The sequence below is a fragment of the Cygnus olor genome, chromosome 3 (assembly GCF_009769625.2).
Source record: "Cygnus olor isolate bCygOlo1 chromosome 3, bCygOlo1.pri.v2, whole genome shotgun sequence".
Classification (NCBI taxonomy): Eukaryota; Metazoa; Chordata; class Aves; order Anseriformes; family Anatidae; genus Cygnus; species Cygnus olor.
The window spans coordinates 50,942,438-50,962,030 of NC_049171.1; the positions used below are offsets into that span (position 1 = coordinate 50,942,438).

Below are 19,593 nucleotides of genomic sequence, written 5' to 3' on the forward strand. Positions count from 1 at the left end.
CTAATTGTCAGTATGAACACAGGCAATAGAGTCTTTACAGCAGTAGAAGCTGTAGCCAGAGGACAGACGATATATTCAAGAAAAGAAAAGCTAGGTGAAGAAAGACATTTATTTTTTTTTTTTTTTCTCTCCCCCCCCCAATATCATCATAAGGGCCAAGAAACTTTTCCTTGATGGAAAGAATCCCAGGAGTTTCAACAGATTTTCTAAAGGTCCCACATGTTCTCCTACACAAGTCTAGAGTTATGTAGAAAAAAAAAAAAAAAGAGTTGCAAATTTCTTATAACCCATACTTTCTTAATGCTAAAGAAAGATAAGATCTAGAGATAAATTATCAAACTTTTTTTTCCATTCTATGTGAGCTACACAGGATTATGACAGAGAGAAAACTTTCATGAATTTCCTCTGATGAATGGCTATAGATGGCTAAGGTGACCTAAATATTGTTTCTAGTGCAAACATGAAAGTTGATTATGAAAAACACCTTAATATATGCACGGAACTGTCCATACGTGTGAAATTTCTAAAGAGACTAGATCTTCCACAGAAAATGTTTACAGCTCCACAGCTGACAAGGGTCAAAAACCACTGGTGAAGTAATACTTAGATCTAATTTTATGTCTACCATCAATGAGGAAGTCGTGGCTAAATTCCCATCCACCTCTTTGAAGAGTTGTCCAGAGATGAAAAGGCTCTCTCTTCTGTCATCTGATTGGTCTCCAGTGATTCATGTAAAAAAAGAAAATTTCAGAAAAACAAACAGCCTCTTAGAAATATTTCACAACACTAAATAGCCTTGTTTTTAAAGATGCTTCTCTGCAGACAGAGTTACAGACATTACCTCTGGGCAGCTGTCTAATGGTCACTCTAGCACTGACTGTTCAGGAAATGATACATCTCTTCTTTGAAGAATTAGGTGGGATGAAGAGCTCTGGTAGGACAGTAGGGAAATTACAGAAGTATCAGCTCTGTTGCTGATCAATTGCAGTCTCTTATCAATTTCGCAAATCAGCACTTCACGTCTTAATAGAGGTATACTCTATTATCCTTTTATACAATTTGCACCTATATGGGATCATTCAGAGGAGATTAAAATCATTTATACAGACAGTAAGAAATGGTTAAATGGAGAAAAAGAAAAAAAAAAAAAAAGAAACCTTGTGAAACTGTGTGAAACATAGCAAAACCAAGAAAATTCTAATACTTGTGTCTGAACACACATACCAATTACTGCATTAGTTAAAACAATCTGACCAGGAGCTGCTTTGGAAACTGAAAAAAAAAGTTTCTCCAAGAAAGTATGTTAAGTGTGAGTGAGTCGATAAACAAAACAAGCAGTACAACAAAGAGTCATGCCCTAAGATTTTATGTTGGAAAAATAACCTAAAAACTGACTGAGACTGAAGTACAGAGCATTTGCAGGCAAAGCAACTACTTGCTGACTATACAAGCAATGATAACAAACCATGCGGTAGGAATAAAAAATTGCTTCTTTTCCCAGAAGAGAGGAAGGACAGCAGATACAAAAATTATACAAGTTAAATGGTACTACCTTACAACAAGGTAGGTACTACCTTACATACTACCTTACACAACTTTTTTTCCTCCTTCATAACAACCTGTGTGACTTAATGCAGGCCCTTAGAATACTATAGGCTGTAGACATCTAAGAACATGTCGTAAGATATGGATATGCATCTAAATAACTGTGCGCCTTTGCACATCACACTGATAGAACAATGTAGTCAGTGTCAGTTAACATCTGCTTTGAATTACTGTTCCTTTGGTTAGTTCCCAGTAAACTCATCAGACTCAGGTGCTATGGAAAGACTTCAATCATATGCTACTAGGCTGTAGAGTAAGAAAGTTTTGTTTAAAGATAAACAGGAAAAATAGCATATATTTGCTACCAGAAGACAGATAATGATAGGTAGTCTTATTTTGTTATTTTTTTAAGAGAGCAGCCATGATCATCAGTGGTATTAAATGCTGACAACCAGAAATGATTAATCTTTACAAACACCATAACTGCTCACTATTATTTAATTTTTTACAAGGTTATGTCTGTAAGCATTTTTTTTTTGACCTCAGCATTTGCCTCCTTTCTTTTAATAGTGTTGCCAGATTTTGAGGTTTTGTTATAAATCTCACATTCATTTGAAAACCAGGTGCTAGAAGTATATGAATATATAAATATTTCATATCTTTTCTTTTCTTAATTGTTTGTGTTTTCTTTTTTTAAGTTTAACATACATCAAGTATAATGAAAAGGAGAGTCAAAACCCAGCTAAAATATAAGGTTTTAATCTCATAATCTTAAATTAAGCATTATTGTTTTAGACAGCCTGGCTCATAACTTTCCTGAACATTTGTGTTGGCCATATAGTAACAGCTTTCTCCTACTCTACAAACCTTCATATCTTTGGGCTTTTGGAGCCAGCCTGTAGTGGGCAGGTATTAATGCTAGAGTGTTATGCACTTTGGCAGAAAGTGAGGAACCACCAAGAATACCAGGCAACCTGGGCCCCTAAATGACAGACCTTTTGCATGCCCAGTGCTTACCCTGTCTAATATTAAGTGCCTTATTCATTTGCCAATGTAAGAGTAATTATTTAAATGAGGAATTCCCATTTTGGGATAATGAAACCTGGTTGTATGATATAGGATAGTTCTTTTTCAGAGCTGATAACCAAAACCAGAAATAAAAATCTCCCAGTCCTCTCCAAGTTTACCTTCTCTCCGAAGAAGCTGTGTCTGTCTGCACTGGTAGCACACCACCCAGTGCAACAGGAGCAGATCTGTAGAGCTAAAGAGTTGGTGTTGAAGACATGACATCTATAGCATGTAGATGGGAAAGGATTGCTTTTTCTCATCCAGTGGGAGGATTTCATTCTAGGTCCAGTCTGCTTCTGTGGACTGACTGTCTGTCATGGTTGGAGTGCATTAAGAGTGTAACTATCACTTCATTTCATCCAAACTGAATACCTTTTGGGCATGGAAATTCCTCCACAATGATAATCAAAGCATGGTGAAAGGGTACAATGAAAATGGAACACTGATCTAAACTGCTGTGTTAATGTGGCTATAGGAGTTGAAGGATGAAACTTCCTGGCTATGTAAACCAATCTACACCAGAGCAGTTGTGGCCCTGCACCATGATGATTTTCCACTTCTTATTTCTCTTCCCTTATGTTGATAATGTGATTGGGTATTTGCCTAGTAATGCACTATGTTTTCAGGGTATTCAAGCAGGAAAAAAAAAAATCTATTCATATCAGCGCTCTCTCCTTTGTTCCCAAGACCAGCTCAATAACGGGTCAGATGAGCTCCAGTACTCATGGTGGGAACACTCATCTGGTGACGGACTTGTTGATGAGTTGAAAGAGTTCAAGGCAAGGACCATGGCAAACCTGACTGGTTTAAGATCAACACAAAGGACTGTATCTTCAGATTAGAGACCCAATTCACCCAAGATGAAACAACAGGACACACTGCAAAAATACCTATACCTGGTATCTCTGTGGTAAGAAACAACAGTATTGAGAGATATTAATTCAGGCCCAAGAGTAGATGCTATAACTTAGATGATCACTAGCTTGACTTTCTCTTCCATCTCTCCACTGCAGGCCTTAAATTAACCCTCAGATCCTCCTTCTATAGTTAAATTTCATCCTTACTGGGTTATTGCCCTAAATTCCAGCCTCTATGGCCTGGCAAAAATGTTTCTACAAGAATGCCAACAGCTTTCACCATCACCTGACAGCATGATGAAATGTCCCACCCTAAGTAATGCGACAGTGGAACTGATTCCTCCCTAGTTTATGCTGGTATATAATAATACTCTTATGCATTCCCCATTCATACCCCACATAAAGACTTCAAAGCCTACAAGAGTCCACCCAGGTGATTTTTTGTTCTTGCAAAAAATGTCTCACTGATGGCATTACTGTGTAAATTTCACATGGAATCATACAAAAATAATAAGAGCTTTACAAATAAATAACAGAAATATCAGTATGCTGTGTTTGTTTCTGTCAGAAATCAATAATAGTTGATGGTACTAACATAACAGGCCTATGTGGAATAAGTGCAAATACGAAGGCATCTACCTTGTCTCCCAAAAATAAGATTCCAACCTACTACTACAAGCTACTTTTACAGTTCATCAGATAGGTCATCAGCATATCAGTGAAGACATTTAACTCCTTTAGTAAGAAACCATAGGAAAATGGCTATTCAACCATTACAATAAGTCTAATGGGTATTTTAACAGTGGTCTTAAATTTTATTTATTTTTTTCTCAATTTTAAGATGTAGTTGCCTCTGTTCCCACACTCCTTACTCTGTAAGATTTTCCTGTGTGACTTATCAGACCGATAGTTTAATATACGGTAGAAAAACCTTGCTAACTCCTCACTATTACATAGAGCCCAATAGTAAACAATAAAAACAAAGCAAAATTTTTAAATAGTCCACTATGTGATTCTTGATCACAGCTGTAAAACAAGCTAGCTTTCAGATCAAATCTTGTCTGTACTGATTTGTATTAACAATATTTTGCATTTGACAAATTTAAAATTTTTCATTATGTAGTGGATTGTCCTCACAATTATTTGTACACAACAACATTTCTGTACATATGCAATTAGCCATTTTGGCTTCTATAGGTCATTACAAGTGTTCCCAAGAAAAAGGATGTGTTTTGAAATTATGGCTATTCTCACTGCATTATTAATTCTTTAAGTGTATTGCCCTCTATAAATGTTTAAGAGGGAGTCGTTTGCTTGTTTACTTCTCAGTATGATTCTTTCCCTATCAGTATGAATCTTCATTCATGTGTGTGGATGAGCAAAATCAAGATTTTTAACTCTTGTGATTCTTCTCCTGAATGTCACGAGTTGTTTACAAATGTCAGTGACTAAAGACAAATGAGATTTCTGATGAATGTCAGGTGGCTGGCAGGGTGTGGGAATCCTTGTGATAGACTGTTGCCTTCTCTCTTGCCTTCCTGTTCAGTGCTTCAGACGTATTCATGCAGCAGTGTAGTGGCATTCCCTGTTCTACTTTTTTCTTTTTAATTCATCTTTTAGACCAAGAACAGGTCTTGAGCTGATGTTCTTATGAAGTTCTTTGTTTTAACCCAAAGATGTCATTCTTAACAGCCATCAGCTCAGAGGCCATCACTTCATAATGGTACAGGATTTTTTTTTTTCCCATTACATTTAGGCACATTGAATACAAGCTGCTATTGTATTGCCTATTCAATCAATACTAGGATGTGCTTGCGAGATACTTTGAAGTTAAATTTTGTTTCTACTGTCCTGAATAATTTAGTATCATCAGAGAACTTTACCTCTTTACCAGTCATCCACCCCTTTTTCTGTTCTTTTATCTCTCTATTGAGCAACACTGAGCCAAGCAGAGGTCCCTGTGGGACTTCAGTGATGATCTCACTCCACTTAAAGCTGACCATATATTTCTACTCTGAGTTTCCTTTGCTTTAACCAGTTTTATCCACATGAAAAGCTTCCTTATTTTCCAATTACCACTTCCTTAAGAGACTTTGGTGAGCAGCCTTTTTAGAAATTTATTTAAACTGACATTCAACTCCTTTTACAGGGTAATTTTAGATCTTCTTCACCGTAATTCAACATTAGATGAAAATGCTGTAATTCTCACAAGCTTTGGGGGAATTTTGATCAGCTCTTTCTTTCTTTTTCCTGTTTTCTATAATTTATGGCACCCATCACTGTAAAGATGATGAACTAGATAATGCAGCGTCCTTAGGTGTTAGTCTCCTTCCTTCAGGCAAGTCAACATATGTAAGACACGCAGCAGTAAAGCAGATGATTGATTACACTGTTAATTACAATGTATTAATAGTCTTATAGAGCAAACTTACATTATGTTGGTATGCTATGCCTGCTTGAAGGTGTATTCAGCCAAATGAATAGTCAATCTCAGTGGTCAATCTAATTTCAGGGTACCTTTTGAAAATGAGGAAGAAGTAATAGGGATGAGCTGTGTTCATTCATCTTTATTATATATTACATCTGCTTATGAAAGGTCATGTATGCCTCCTTTAATAGCGTTCAGTTTACATATGTATTGGTGGAGTAAATTCATATAAGTGCACTCTACTTGAAGCTACAGATACTCTTACTTCTTCTCCCTGCCTTTCTCAATTCATTGCTTTTTCATAGATGGAGGTGATTAAAACTCAGTGAAAATACAAGAATTCTACATAAGAAAAAAGGCAGCAGTGCTTATGTTCATTTCTCTGCAGTCTCTCCTGAAATCTCATTTAAATGGTTTTTCAGCTGGACTTTCTAAGTGCCAAGTACTTTTAGGAAAACATTTACAAAACAGCTCCTGAAGATGGTCTTAAAAGATAAGGCTGAAAATTGTTAGTGCTTACTGAGCAGATGGAGAGGATACCACTGGAGAGATAAGAGGAAGAATAGGTATTCACAGTGACCAGAGCTAAAGTAAACAACTAGCCTACCAATCCCTGGGCCCAAAAGAGCAGGCCAAAACAAACAAACAAACAAACAAAACAAAAAAAAAAAACATAAACACACAATGTCAAAAAGAAAATCAATCTTCCTGCTGAAGAACTCCCCAAACACTGTCTGCAAAAAAAAACATCAATAGTTGTTCGGACCATGATTTGTTTTAAACATGTCAATTCTGTCTACACTGATATTAACCAAGCGTAACTAAAAAACAATTCACTGAGCCTTCACAAACATACAAGTGCGCTATTAGAGCATGTCAAGCCATCTGAGACTAATTTGAGGTCTGCAGGGTGTAGAACTTGGAACACTTGAACTTTATATCATTGGACTGGAAAAACTTCTGTCACTATTGTGGCCCCATGTGTTTATTACAATGTGCACAAAAATTTATACATACTAAAGATGGAAAAGCTGCAACACTGAGATTTCAGTGTTAGGTGAAGCGGCAAAATAAAATATGACTGATTTGATTTTTTTTTTTTTCCAGGACAGCTCTGGTGGAAATTCATTGTTCTTTTTTGGTTTTTATTTTCACCTTTTTGCAGAGGGTCAATTTATAGAGCCTTTCCTTGGTAAATTTGTGATTTGGAGTAACTTGGAGAATTTTGTAGAACTGTACAGAGAAACCCCGCAAGGAGGTATTTTTCTTGAAGTAGTCTCTCATTATCACTTCAATAGAACATGATAGTCAGGTGAGGACATGTTCCTAGAGCTCACTGAGTAATTAAGAGAGTGATTCTCATTGAATTACTTCACTTAAACTAAGCTCTGAAAATTATTCTAGCATTGCAAACCTATAGTTGGCCTTAATCCTGAAATTGTTCCTCAGATGGAAGGAAAGAATAGCCCTAGCCCGTACAAGGATGACTAGATAATCAGGCTGGGAAAGTCTGGTAATATAGGGGGGACTGCCTCACATGGAGTCTTTGGGATGCCATGTGGTTACTCTTTCAAACCCCAACAGCATGGCACCTTGAGAAGTTGTGTTTTGCAAGTTTTGTATCTCAAGATTCATCCTTGGTCAGGGAAGCAGGTGCATCTCAAGATACAACCCTGGCCAGGAAAGTAGGAAATCAGGATCTTGAACTCTCATCTCCTTCCCATCTCCTGCACTGAGGGACAATGAAAATAGTAGGATATCCTATGACATATACTCCAAAGTCAAAAATGTGCCCCTAGTGCTGCTATGTAACTCAGAACATGAGGTAAATGTGTCACAAAGGATTGCAATTGTGCTATTCCTGCAATTGGATGCTGAAAACTCCCTTTTAAGCCACCTGATAATTCCCTGGATATATGCTTTCTTCTGTAAATTAATGCATATTTTATACAAGTGAGAACAACGGAATTAAGAGTTTGTACATATGTTGCTGATTAAAACCACAAGTTAACATGTTAAAGGAAAAAGATATTAATGCTAGGCTGCTTTAACATATTGCTAGTCCTAGCATATCACTAACGAAATCTGGCCAACTCTATGGCTGCTCAGTGGCTCTGACTGAGGGCAGGAAGGCAACAGGAACATACAGCTAGGGAAGGACACTGCAAATTCCACTAGAAGGGGCTGTCTGTGTTTATGCTGAACTAAGTGTACCCCTATACCACTTTATTCATTTGCAAACTCAGCTTTTGCCTACACCTTGGCCTGAAGACAGCAATCAGTTGCCATCCAGAACAGATACAGTTTTTCTGCATGGCCTTTGAATATTCCATACCAGTTTTAGTCTAATTCACAAATGAGGCAGACTAAAATCCAGGCTGAGAGATAGATGTTCTGAATCTGAAGTCAGACTGCTCACTTTCAGAGACAGTAAGTTCTAATCAATCGGGAATATGATGAGTTATGTCCAGAGAAGAGCTACAAAGCTGGTGAAGGGCCTAGAACACAAGTCCTGTGAGGAGCGGCTGAGGGAACTGGGGTTGTTTAGTCTGGAGAAGAGGAGTCTCAGGGGAGACCTTATTGCTCTCTACAACTACCTGAGAGGAAGGTGTGGGGAGCTGGGGGTTGGCCTCTTCTCACAGGTAACTAGTGATAGGACTAGGGGGAATGGCCACAAGTTGCACCATGGGAGGTTCAGTTTGGAAACTAGGAACTTTCTTCTCAGAAAGAGCAGTCAGGTGTTGGAACAGGTCGCCCAGAGAGGTGGTGGCGTCACCGTCCCTGGGGGTGTTCAAAGGAAGGTTGGACCCGGTGCTTAGGGACATTGTTTCGTGGGTGACATTGGTAGTAGGTGGATGGTTGGACCAGATGATCTTGGAGGTCTTTTCCAACCCTCATGATTCTATGATTCTGTGATGTGGAAAGAGCAATTTTAATGAAAGTTAGCAGTTATAAAATTATAGAATAATTTAGTTTGGAAAGGACTTCTGGAGGTCAAAAAGTCTATTTCAAAGCAGGGCCAATTTCAAAGTGAGGTCATGTTGCTCTGTGACTTGTCCGAGTTTTGAATATCTCCAATAACATTCAAAGTACCTTGGTGCTTACTGCGAATGTCTTTGTTTATATCCAAAAGCAACTACGCTAGTTAATACTTGTTTGTTAATACATGATTAAGGGAAGATTGCTGTTTTTGTTACCAGCACGGTTTTATTCTAAAGAATTATAAATTCAAGGATTTAAAAGAAACAGACCTCTTTACCTTCTAACCTATTCCAGCATATAAACCAGATTTCTCTTCAGGCACTTATGAACATTTATCTTAATCCTAAAGAGCTTGACTCAGTTCCGGGAGTCCTGGTGTGAGACTTTAGCATATTTTAACACTACAGATTGTAGTAATGGACTTTAGCATATTTTAACACTACAGAGAAGTTGAAGACCATGTCAATGTGTGTCTCCCTTTCCCTCAAAATGAAATGGAAGTGCTCTTTCAGTACAAGAGCAATATAATAATTGGGAGAAAGGGGGAAGGTGAAGTCACTCACTTTAAACTAATTTATGCAGACTAACTTTGGTCTTTTGGAATTTTTATTTAAATAAAAGCTAAATACATTCTTCAAATTACTTTAATTAATTGTTTCTAGTTAAAACAGCGACTGTTATTCACAACTATGGCTGCACTGAGTCATAAAACATTATAAAAACATACACTCAGTATGATAGCAGCTTTTTTACTGCAGACACAGCTCCTAAACCTTTATTGCTATAAAAGCATGCCAGATATGCAGTACTTGAAATGGCCTAGGCAGTGCTGCCAGTATAGCAGAGGTCCAGTGTGGCCTAAGTCACTGTATGCGGTGGTTTAAAGTATGTGTATTTACACTGTATGTGTGGTGACACTTCTACAACACTGAAGTGCTAGGCTGCTCATAACTCTAACTTTCACATAGTAGAGTGCTAGCTACCTCAAGGAAAAAGTTGCAGATTTATTCTGTGTTTTAAGCAAGGTCATGACATCTAAAACTGGCATCTAGAATGGCCTTTTGGTCAAAAAATTTTCAAATAAGCTTTTCTTTGGCATTGTCAGCTTATTGTAATGGCAACGAATGCTTCTTGAGTTGCAGATTCTTAAAAACTCTTTCCAGGTAATGGCAAAACCTGTCCAGCAGAGGTACACCAACTAAAACTAGGCTTGCTTTTCTTAGAAACAATCCATCAAGTCTCAGTGGCTGGTGGTCTGGATGCAGGCAGTCACTGACTAGCAGTTTGGTCATGCCTTTGGGAAGGGAAGGAATTCAGTCATTGTGTTAAGTACATAAATTCATAAATAGTCCTCTGAGCATGATGGGTGCACAGGTCTGTCCCTGCAGGAATGTGTCCTGGTTGCCTGCCTGCATCCTTGCTTGCTGGCCCCATGCACTGTCCTTGCAACATTACCTATTTTTTACAGTGCTGAAAATCTCTAACACGAGGAACTTCTCAAAGCAACCTCCAATACCCTATATCCTGGAAATTAAATGCCTCTATGGGAGGCTTCAGCTTGATTCCAACAGCTAAGAGAAGAAATTCAACTCATTCAATTCAAGGATACTAACCACTGAACACTGGACAAGCAAAGCCACTGTCATGATCGCTCCTCCTGTAGTTATGGTCTGAAGGGAAACAGCCACCATTCTCACATCACATTCTTTAGGAAAAGCCCATTTCTTACGTCAGGTAAGGAAGAACCTGATGAGTTTGGTCTGAGAAAGATGGTGAGCTGAAAAACTTGGAATTTTCAAACTTAAAGTATTTTTCGGCATTCTGCAGAGCAAAATTTTTACTTTCGAAGGAGCTTCCATAGGAAGAAATATTGGTATTATTGGATGTTTCCACCATTTGTTAGCAGCTGAGCTGGAGAGTGACAGACCTAAAATGTTATGTGTTTATATGCTTACTTGGCATATTTTAATACTTTTTAATGCATTTTCTGCTTTTGTCTTACATGTTTTGATCTTAAAAACCTCACTAGCCAAAATTCCTCCAGTTTTGTCTGTTTAGTTCTATTTACACTCATTTTTCAGAATGGCTTACAGGAGATGGTGACAGAAAGGTCAAATTATGTTTACACTATATTTTAACTACAGTAAAATACAAGAGGCTTAACAAGGTAGAATGATAAACATGGAGCTGTGCAGGACTTGATTAAATGTCTGTTTCTTATACTTCCTCCTTTGTCTTCAGTGTAGGAGTAGAACAATAGGGAGGTTCCTTAAACAATGGATTGGGAATGTTGAATTTAAGAATATAGGTTGTGACAGTGTGCTCTTTGAATGTAATTTGAAAAAGTAAATTATTTAATTTGGTCTACATTCAAAGTCAAAGTGAAATTGCTCTAAATTTCAAATGTCAGATCCAGAATGAGATTCTGATTCTTCAGAATATTTAAAAGTTAGATCAAAACTATTAAAGTGGGTTATTATTTCAGTGGCAAAAAAAATAAAATGAGATTAAGGTATGAACTGACACAGTGTGCTAGCATTTATAGTGTATTACAAATAGTAGTTTTAATGTCTCAGAAATGTATTTTTTCCAATCTGATAATTCCCCTGATGCAGTTCCAGCAATGAACTGAAATTCGATCATAGTGACATTAAAGCAAGTTCTGAACTTTTTGTGGCTTTTAATGGCTATAATTAACATGGACAGCTGATCTACATTTTTTTTAGATATTCTAATGTCCACTTGTCTGAGAACTGATTCCAAAAGCTTTGAGATAATTCTTACTATTTATAAGGGAAAATCATTCACTCAGTAACTCCCTCACAGTTAAAAAAATGTTTCTAATAATAATAATAATATGAAAAGTGTGAAGGTCATTACCTTAGATTTCAAAATGCTTCATAGCAGATGCATTTTTGCAGATGAAGAAAGAGGTACATAAAGGTGGTGTAATGTATGAAGAACACTGAACAAGTCCAGGACAGACTTTGAAAACATATAATAGGATTAATCATTCCTAGAACAGTTTCTGCATGGATAATGCTGATTGCCTATTGTAATGTTGTTATTGTTTCTAAGAGTACTTCATTCAGTAGGAAGAAGTGTTTGTTTTTTTTTTTTTGTGGGTTACAATGAATTAAAGTGCCCGAATGTTCTAAGATAGAGCTTGGATTTGAGGCAAGAAGAATCAAAGCAGTACAATTCATTATACATTTCAAAAATCTTCAATTGCTTTGATGTTACAGGAGGAAAACTTCAATTATGACTTTTTTTTTCCCAAAAAGAGCCTGATTGACAGCTCATGAAAACTGTCCTCCACTAATCAGTAGAAAAAACATAACAAGAATTTTGTCATTTTTACCAAGACAGTTAAGAGCACTATTTGATGATGTTCGTTGGTGGCTTTAATTATTTAGATATTTATCCACTACAAATACAATTAGAACCTAAAATTTATTATGAAGAAAAAAAAAAGAAAAAAGGCACTAGCAAGACCTTCCCCAATCATTAGTAATCTAGGGCAGTTCTGAAACATGAGTTTTGAGTTATGGAAAGCTGAAAATGGATGACTGTCCAAAATAGTATCTCATAGTTTTACTTGTAAACTGAAATAAGAAAAATAACAGAGCAAAGACTATTTTGGTATTAATACATCAAGGATGATAGATCTAAACATAAACCAAGATGGTAGACACTGAGGAACCATGATCTAATTATGTAAAATGCAACTGTTTGGATTAAGATTTTTGTTGAACCCTCTAAGTAAGACAATGTGTGCAGTCATTGATCTTGTCTAGTCCCCTTCTGGAACAGTTCAGCTCATGGAGTAGTAGACTGGATTAAATTAGAAAGTAATGAGGTCCTGTTAAAGGAATCAAACAGTGGGCTGGGCAGAGCGTTCTGGAGTCAATAGGACAGCTGAGTAAGCAAGGAGATTTGCTCTCTCACTATTAGCACTGTTAGAAGTATTTTAATTTACATTTGGTCCTTGAAAGAGTCTTGCCATTGAAAGTGGTCTTGAAAATACACTGAGATAATTTTTCCCCAATGCAAGGCCCTTTTCACTAGCAGTCCCTCATCTTTGCTGACATAAAGAGAGCCAAGGAAATATTTCACAGGGACCTCCAAACTAATTGTGATTGGAATGGAAGTTAGATTCAAAACCCCTCCAGCTTGAGATGATTAGCGTTGCAGAAAAAGTCTTTTCTATAGCAAAAGCCCTCACACTTCTTTCTCCTATTTCCTTTCTAAAAAGTTCTCACTTCAAAGTCCCTTCCTTCCTAGGTCTCACAGTTGCCCACCTTCACAGACACTACTCCAGAATTATCTTTTGCATATTCTTCATCTCTTCAAACCTGTTCCTCATTTTTCCGAACTCACTCCTGCTAAATCCTTCCCTCCCACTTCAAGAACTCCCTCCCTCCCTCATTTTCTTTCTCCCCAGAGCTTGATTCATTCATGAAAATTAATTAAAATTATAAATGATCATGATCTCTTTATATTCAAGGAAAGACCTAGGGTCCTCAAAGGCACACTGCTATGAATAACATGCTCACTCATAATGGACCCAGAAAGTGGAAACACCCACCTACTCCTGAGCCCACCAGTTCACCTGGTCCTCTCTCTTCCAGACAAAGACACCCCAGAACAGACTCCTCTCTCAGATCTTCTTTCCTCTCCAAACAGCACCCACTATTGAGCTTGAAGGCATTTCATTTATCAGTACAGGCTGACAGCCCTGCAGCACTGCAGCAACCAGCACCCCCTGCCCTTCTCTCACAGGCTGTAGATCTTAAGTGAGCCTGCCCACCTGCCTGCCTCCTCCTGCTGAAGCCAAGTTTCAGCTCTTGTGTCTGGCTGGGTCCCTGAAACCCCAGACGCATTCAATAACAATAACAATCTGTCTGAACAGGGCTCTAACAACAGGAAGAGAAAGCACGTTTGAAAAAAAAAATGCATGTTGGTTGGTAATCCCACATCCTCATACTGCCACTCTTTATCCAATACCAGATAAGCTTATTACAACAGGAGTATGCATCTTGCGCACTCCTGGCAACTTTGAATTAAATCCAGACAATTCAAGGAGACCGTTCAGGAGGGAATTTAAAGGAGAGGATCACATTAGCTGAGTGGAGAACTGAGTAAGGTATAAACAAGTATTTCATCAAAGACAGGGTCAGGGTGAGGGCAAGCTCTGGCAAAGGTCCAACCACAGTGATAAACTAGAGGGAGATGCTGGTGGAAGAAAAAGTTCAGGGTCAGCAGTTACAATGAGACTTCTCGCCTAGTGTCCTGGTTTCAGTTAGGACAGAGTGAATTTTCCTCCTAGTAGCTGGCAGGGTGCTATGTTTTGGATTAGAATGAGAAGAGCGCTGATAACATGCTGATGTTTTAATTGTTGTAGAGCAGTGCTTACACCAAGCCAAGGACTTTTCAGCCTCTCTCTGTCCTGCTAGCGAGCAGGCTAGGGATGCAGCAGAAGCTGGGAGGGGACAGACCCAGGACAGCTGACCCAAACTGGCCAAAGGGGTATTCCATACCATCTGACGTCATGCTGAACAATATATAGGGGTGGCTAGCCGGGGTGGAGGGGTGGCCGGCTGCTCGGGGATAGGCTGGGCATCGGTCAACGGGTGGTGAGCAATTGCATTGTGCATCACTTATTTCGTACACATTATTACTATTAATACTATTATTATTATTATTATTGTTGTTATTCTTTTCCCTGTCTTAATAAACTGTCTTTATCTCAACTCACAGACTTCACTTTCCCGTTTCTCTCCCCCATCCCGGAGAGGGAGGGGGGAGGGTGAGCGAACGGCTGTGTGGTGTTTGACTGCCAGCCGGGCTAAACCACAACAGCCCATTTGGCGCCCAACGTGGGGCTCGAAGGGTTGAGATATCGACAGATTTGACCAGAGTGTGTTAAACTAAAATTGGTATAAGTATTCGACCTGCTTAATAGTTGCTAGTCACAATGTTGATTGCCTTAATCTCAAGTCTGCTGTGCCTGTTTCCCAAATTGAGTTTTATAGCAAGTTACTTTTTGTATGTGCTCCCTGTCGTGCTGTTTACCCTTTCCGGGCCCTGGTTTAAGATTGTTATGGTACTGTGTGGTGTAACGATGGCTTATGAAATGATGAAGTATCTGGTCATGACTCTAACCTGGTATTTGTACTCAGCACTGTCGTCGACTCTATACTTCGGAAACCATATCTCAGAAACTATTAGCAATTACACCTATTGCCTTTTTCCATCAGGGAGTCAGTCTCTGGAGGGGACAGGGGAAGATATTTTTTCCTACCTGTTCACTCTCCCTTCCTCCTTCACCACCCTCTTATCCCCCGAGCTAGTTACGGTAGCTCTCCAAGATGTTGAATATCCTTGGGATACTCAGACCAGCATGTTCTTGTTGTTATGTCTCCTGAATGCGCTTCAGGTTTTGTTTAAGGTTAAACAACTACTTAGGAATCTCATCCGGAGATCTGTCTTGAGGCGGGATATTTGCGAGTGGCAGGGAGTGTGGGAGGATATGGGCAGGTTTCTAGGGCAGTGGGCACCTCCAGTGTTTTGGACATTCACCCCTGAACAACTGCAAAATCCTAAAAAACTGGTAGAATGCTTGAAAAAAAGGTGTCATGACTCTGGCAGTTCCAAAGTGACACAAATCACTGTGGCGTGCTGGGGTCTGGCTTGTGCCTATCGAGCTGCAATTGATGCTACTATCAACCTAGTGACAGACCCTGTGGCCGTTCCAGTCCCGGCTCCTGCAGCCACTCCAGCTCCAGCTCCCGCAGCCGTCCCAGCTCCAGCTCCCGCAGCCGTCCCGGCTCCAGCTCCCGCAGCCGTTCCAGCTCCCGCAGCCGTTCCGGCTCCAGCTCCCGCAGCCGTTCCGGCTCCAGCTCCCGCAGCCGTCCCGGCTCCAGCTCCCGCAGCCGTCCCGGCTCCAGCTCCCGCAGCTGTCCCGGCTCCAGCTCCCGCAGCTGTCCCGGCTCCAGCTCCCGCAGCCGTTCCAGCTCCAGCAGCCGTCCCGGCTCCAGCTCCCGCAGCCATTCCGGCTCCAGCTCCCGCAGCCGTCCCGGCTCCAGCTCCCGCAGCCATTCCCACTCCTGTGGCTGGGTCAGAGAAACGAACTGTAGCAGTGCAAGTTGCCCCTGCAGAGGGTACTCCAACCCCTGTGGCAGACCCTGTGGCTGGGTCAGAGAAACGAACTGTAGCAGTGCAAGTTGACCCTGCAGAGGGTACTCCAACCCCTGTGGCAGACCCTGTGGCTGGGTCGGAGAAACGAACTGTAGCAGTGCAAGTTGACCCTGCAGAGGGTATTCCAATCTCTGTGGCAGACCCTGTGGCTGGGTCGGAGAGGCGAGCTGTAGCAGTGCAAGTTGCCCCTGTAGAAAAGGTGAAAAAATGGTATAGAGACGCAGGTCGTTTAGAACGCAAAAAGTCTTCTGCTAAGTCTGGGTGTGGAGAAGACGAGGCTGGGCCATCAAGTGTGCAGGAGGATGAAGATGAGGATGAGGATGTCAGTAAGTCAACAGTAACTACCCGAACCCTATACCAGCGTGAGCTACGAGATGTGCGAAAAGATTTTGGTCGCTGTATAGGTGAACAGCTTGTCACCTGGCTGCTCCGGTGCTGGGACACTGGAGCCAATGGTGTGAAATTAGAGGGCAGGGAAGCCAAGCGGTTGGGATCCCTTGCTAGAGATGCAAGCATTGACAAAGCAATTGGAGATGGAGCACGATCTCACAGCCTCTGGAGGCGTCTCCTGTTAGCTGTGAAGGGAAGGTATCCCTACAAGGAAGAACTTGTATGTGTACCAGTCAAGTGGACCACCATGGAGAAGGGAATTCAGTACCTGAGGGAATTAGCCGTACGGGAAGTAATTTATAAGGACTTAGACGATGCACAAACATCCACAGATCCAGATGAAGTCCAGTGTACTCGACCCATATGGCGGAAGTTTGTACGGAATGCACCATCAACATGGGCCAGCACATTGGCAATAATAACCTGGAAAAACGGTGAAGATCCCACAGTGGGTGACATGGCTAAACAACTCCGGGAGTACGAAGGAAATCTCTCCTCTTCCCTACAGGCCTGCGTCTCGGCTGTGGAGAAACTCTCTGAAGAGTTCCACCAACTTAAAGAGGATTTATCTTCCCCCCCACCTGAACAAACCAGTGGCCACCAACTAAAAGAGAATACTTTGGAGAAACTTATTGAAGAGGTCCACCAACTTAAAGAGAATTTATGTTCCCCCCCACCTGAACGAACCAGTGGCCACCAACTAAAAGAGAATACTTTGGAGAAACTTATTGAAGAGGTCCAGCAACTTAAAGAGAGTGTATTTTCTTCCCCACCTGTACAAACCAGCGTCTCGGCTATTAGGGGTAAACGTGCATCCATGCAAAGAAGACAATATGGTGGGTACACACCCCGCACCACCCTGTGGTTTTACCTACGTGACCATGGAGAGGACATGAGAAAATGGGATGGAAAATCTACTGAGACTCTAGAGGCACGGGTACGTGAGTTGCAAAAGAAAACAATCGGGAGAAAGGGGTTCTCTGAAAAGTTTGCTGCTCCAACTTCTAGCAGGCAGTCTTTTAAACACAGAAGTGAAGATTCTGACCAGGACTAGAGGGGCCCTGCCTCCAGCCAGGGGGAGGAAAGGGACAACCGAGTTTATTGGACTGTGTGGATTCGATGGCCTGGCACGTCTGACGCACAGAAGTATAAGGCTCTAGTAGACACCGGTGCACAATGTACTCTAATGCCATCAAGCTGTAAAGGGCCAGAGCCCATCTGTATTTATGGCGTGACAGGGGGATCCCAGCAGTTAACTGTATTGGAAGCTGAAGTGAGTCTAACCGGAAATGAGTGGCAAAAGCACCGTATTGTGACTGGCCCGGATGCTCCATGCATCCTTGGCATAGACTATCTTAGAAGAGGATATTTCAAGGACCCAAAAGGGTTCCGCTGGGCTTTTGGCATAGCTGCCTTAGAGACAGAGGACATTAAACAGTTGTCTACCTTGCCCGGTCTCTCAGAGGACCCTTCTGTTGTGGGGTTGCTGAGGGTTGAAGAACAGCAAGTGCCAATCGCTACCACAACTGTGCACCGGCGGCAATATCGCACCAACCGAGACTCCCTGATTCCCATCCACGAGCTAATTCGTCAACTGGAGAGCCAAGGAGTGATCAGCAAGACCCATTCACCTTTTAATAGTCCCATATGGCCAGTGCGAAAGTCTAATGGTGAGTGGAGACTAACAGTGGACTATCGTGGCCTGAACGAAGTCACGCCACCACTGAGTGCTGCAGTGCCGGACATGCTAGAACTCCAGTACGAACTGGAATCAAAGGCAGCCAAGTGGTATGCCACAATTGATATTGCTAATGCATTTTTCTCCATCCCTCTAGCAGCAGAGTGCAGGCCACAGTTTGCTTTCACTTGGAGGGGAGTCCAATATACTTGGAATCGGCTGCCCCAGGGGTGGAAACATAGCCCTACCATTTGCCATGGACTGATCCAGTCTGCGCTGGAGCAGGGGGAGGCTCCTGAACACCTGCAGTACATCGATGACATCATTGTGTGGGGTGACACTGCAGAGGAAGTTTTCGAGAAAGGGAAGAAAATAGTCCAAATCCTTCTGAAGGCCGGTTTTGCCATAAAACAAAATAAAGTTAAAGGACCTGCACGAGAGATCCAGTTTTTAGGAATAAAATGGCAAGATGGACGTCGTCAAATCCCAATGGATGTGATCAACAAAATAACAGCTATGTCTCCACCAACTAGCAAGAAGGAAACACAAACTTTCCTAGGTGTCGTGGGGTTTTGGAGAATGCATATTCCAAATTACAGTCTGATTGTAAACCCGCTCTACCAAGTAACTCGTAAGAAGAATGCTTTTGAATGGGGCCCTGAGCAACGACAAGCCTTTGAACAAATTAAACAGGAAATAGTTCATGCAGTAGCCCTTGGGCCAGTCCGAACAGGACCAGATGTAAAGAATGTGCTCTACACCGCAGCCGGGGAGAATGGCCCCACCTGGAGCCTCTGGCAGAAAGAACCTGGGGAAACTCGAGGTCGACCCCTGGGGTTTTGGAGTCGGGGATACCGAGGATCTGAGGCCCGCTATACTCCAACCGAAAAGGAGATATTGGCAGCATATGAGGGAGTTCGATCTGCTTCGGAAGTGGTCGGTACTGAAGCGCAGCTCCTCCTGGCACCCCGACTGCCGGTACTGGGTTGGATGTTCAGAGGAAGGGTCCCCTCTACACATCATGCAACTGATGCTACATGGAGCAAGTGGGTTGCACTGATTACTCAGCGGGCTCGAATAGGAAACCCCAGTCGCCCAGGAATCCTGGAAGTGATTATGGACTGGCCAGAAGGCAAGTACTTTGGGATATCGTCAGAGGAGGAGGTGGTCCGTGCTGAAGAAGCCCCACTGTACAACAAGCTACCAGAAAATGAGAAGAAATATGCCCTGTTCACTGATGGGTCCTGTCGTATTGTGGGAAAGCATCGGAGATGGAAAGCTGCTGTATGGAGTCCTACACGACGAGTTGCAGAAGCTGCTGAGGGAGAAGGTGAATCGAGTCAGTTTGCAGAAGTGAAAGCCGTTCAGCTGGCCTTAGATATTGCTGAACGAGAAAAGTGGCCAGTTCTCTATCTCTATACTGATTCATGGATGGTAGCAAATGC

General features: G+C 41.3%; 1 long non-coding RNA gene across 1 annotated transcript in view; it reads right to left on the reverse strand.

Moving 5' to 3' along the window:
• Nucleotides 1-585: 585 nt before the first annotated feature.
• LOC121068068 overlaps nucleotides 586-19,593 on the reverse strand; it is a 46,130-nt gene continuing 27,122 nt past the window's right edge. The window contains exons 3-4 of the long non-coding RNA XR_005818590.1: nucleotides 842-931; nucleotides 586-717 (exon numbers count right to left, since the gene is read on the reverse strand). This is a non-coding gene — a long non-coding RNA (uncharacterized LOC121068068). The remainder of the gene's footprint in view (nucleotides 718-841; nucleotides 932-19,593) is intronic.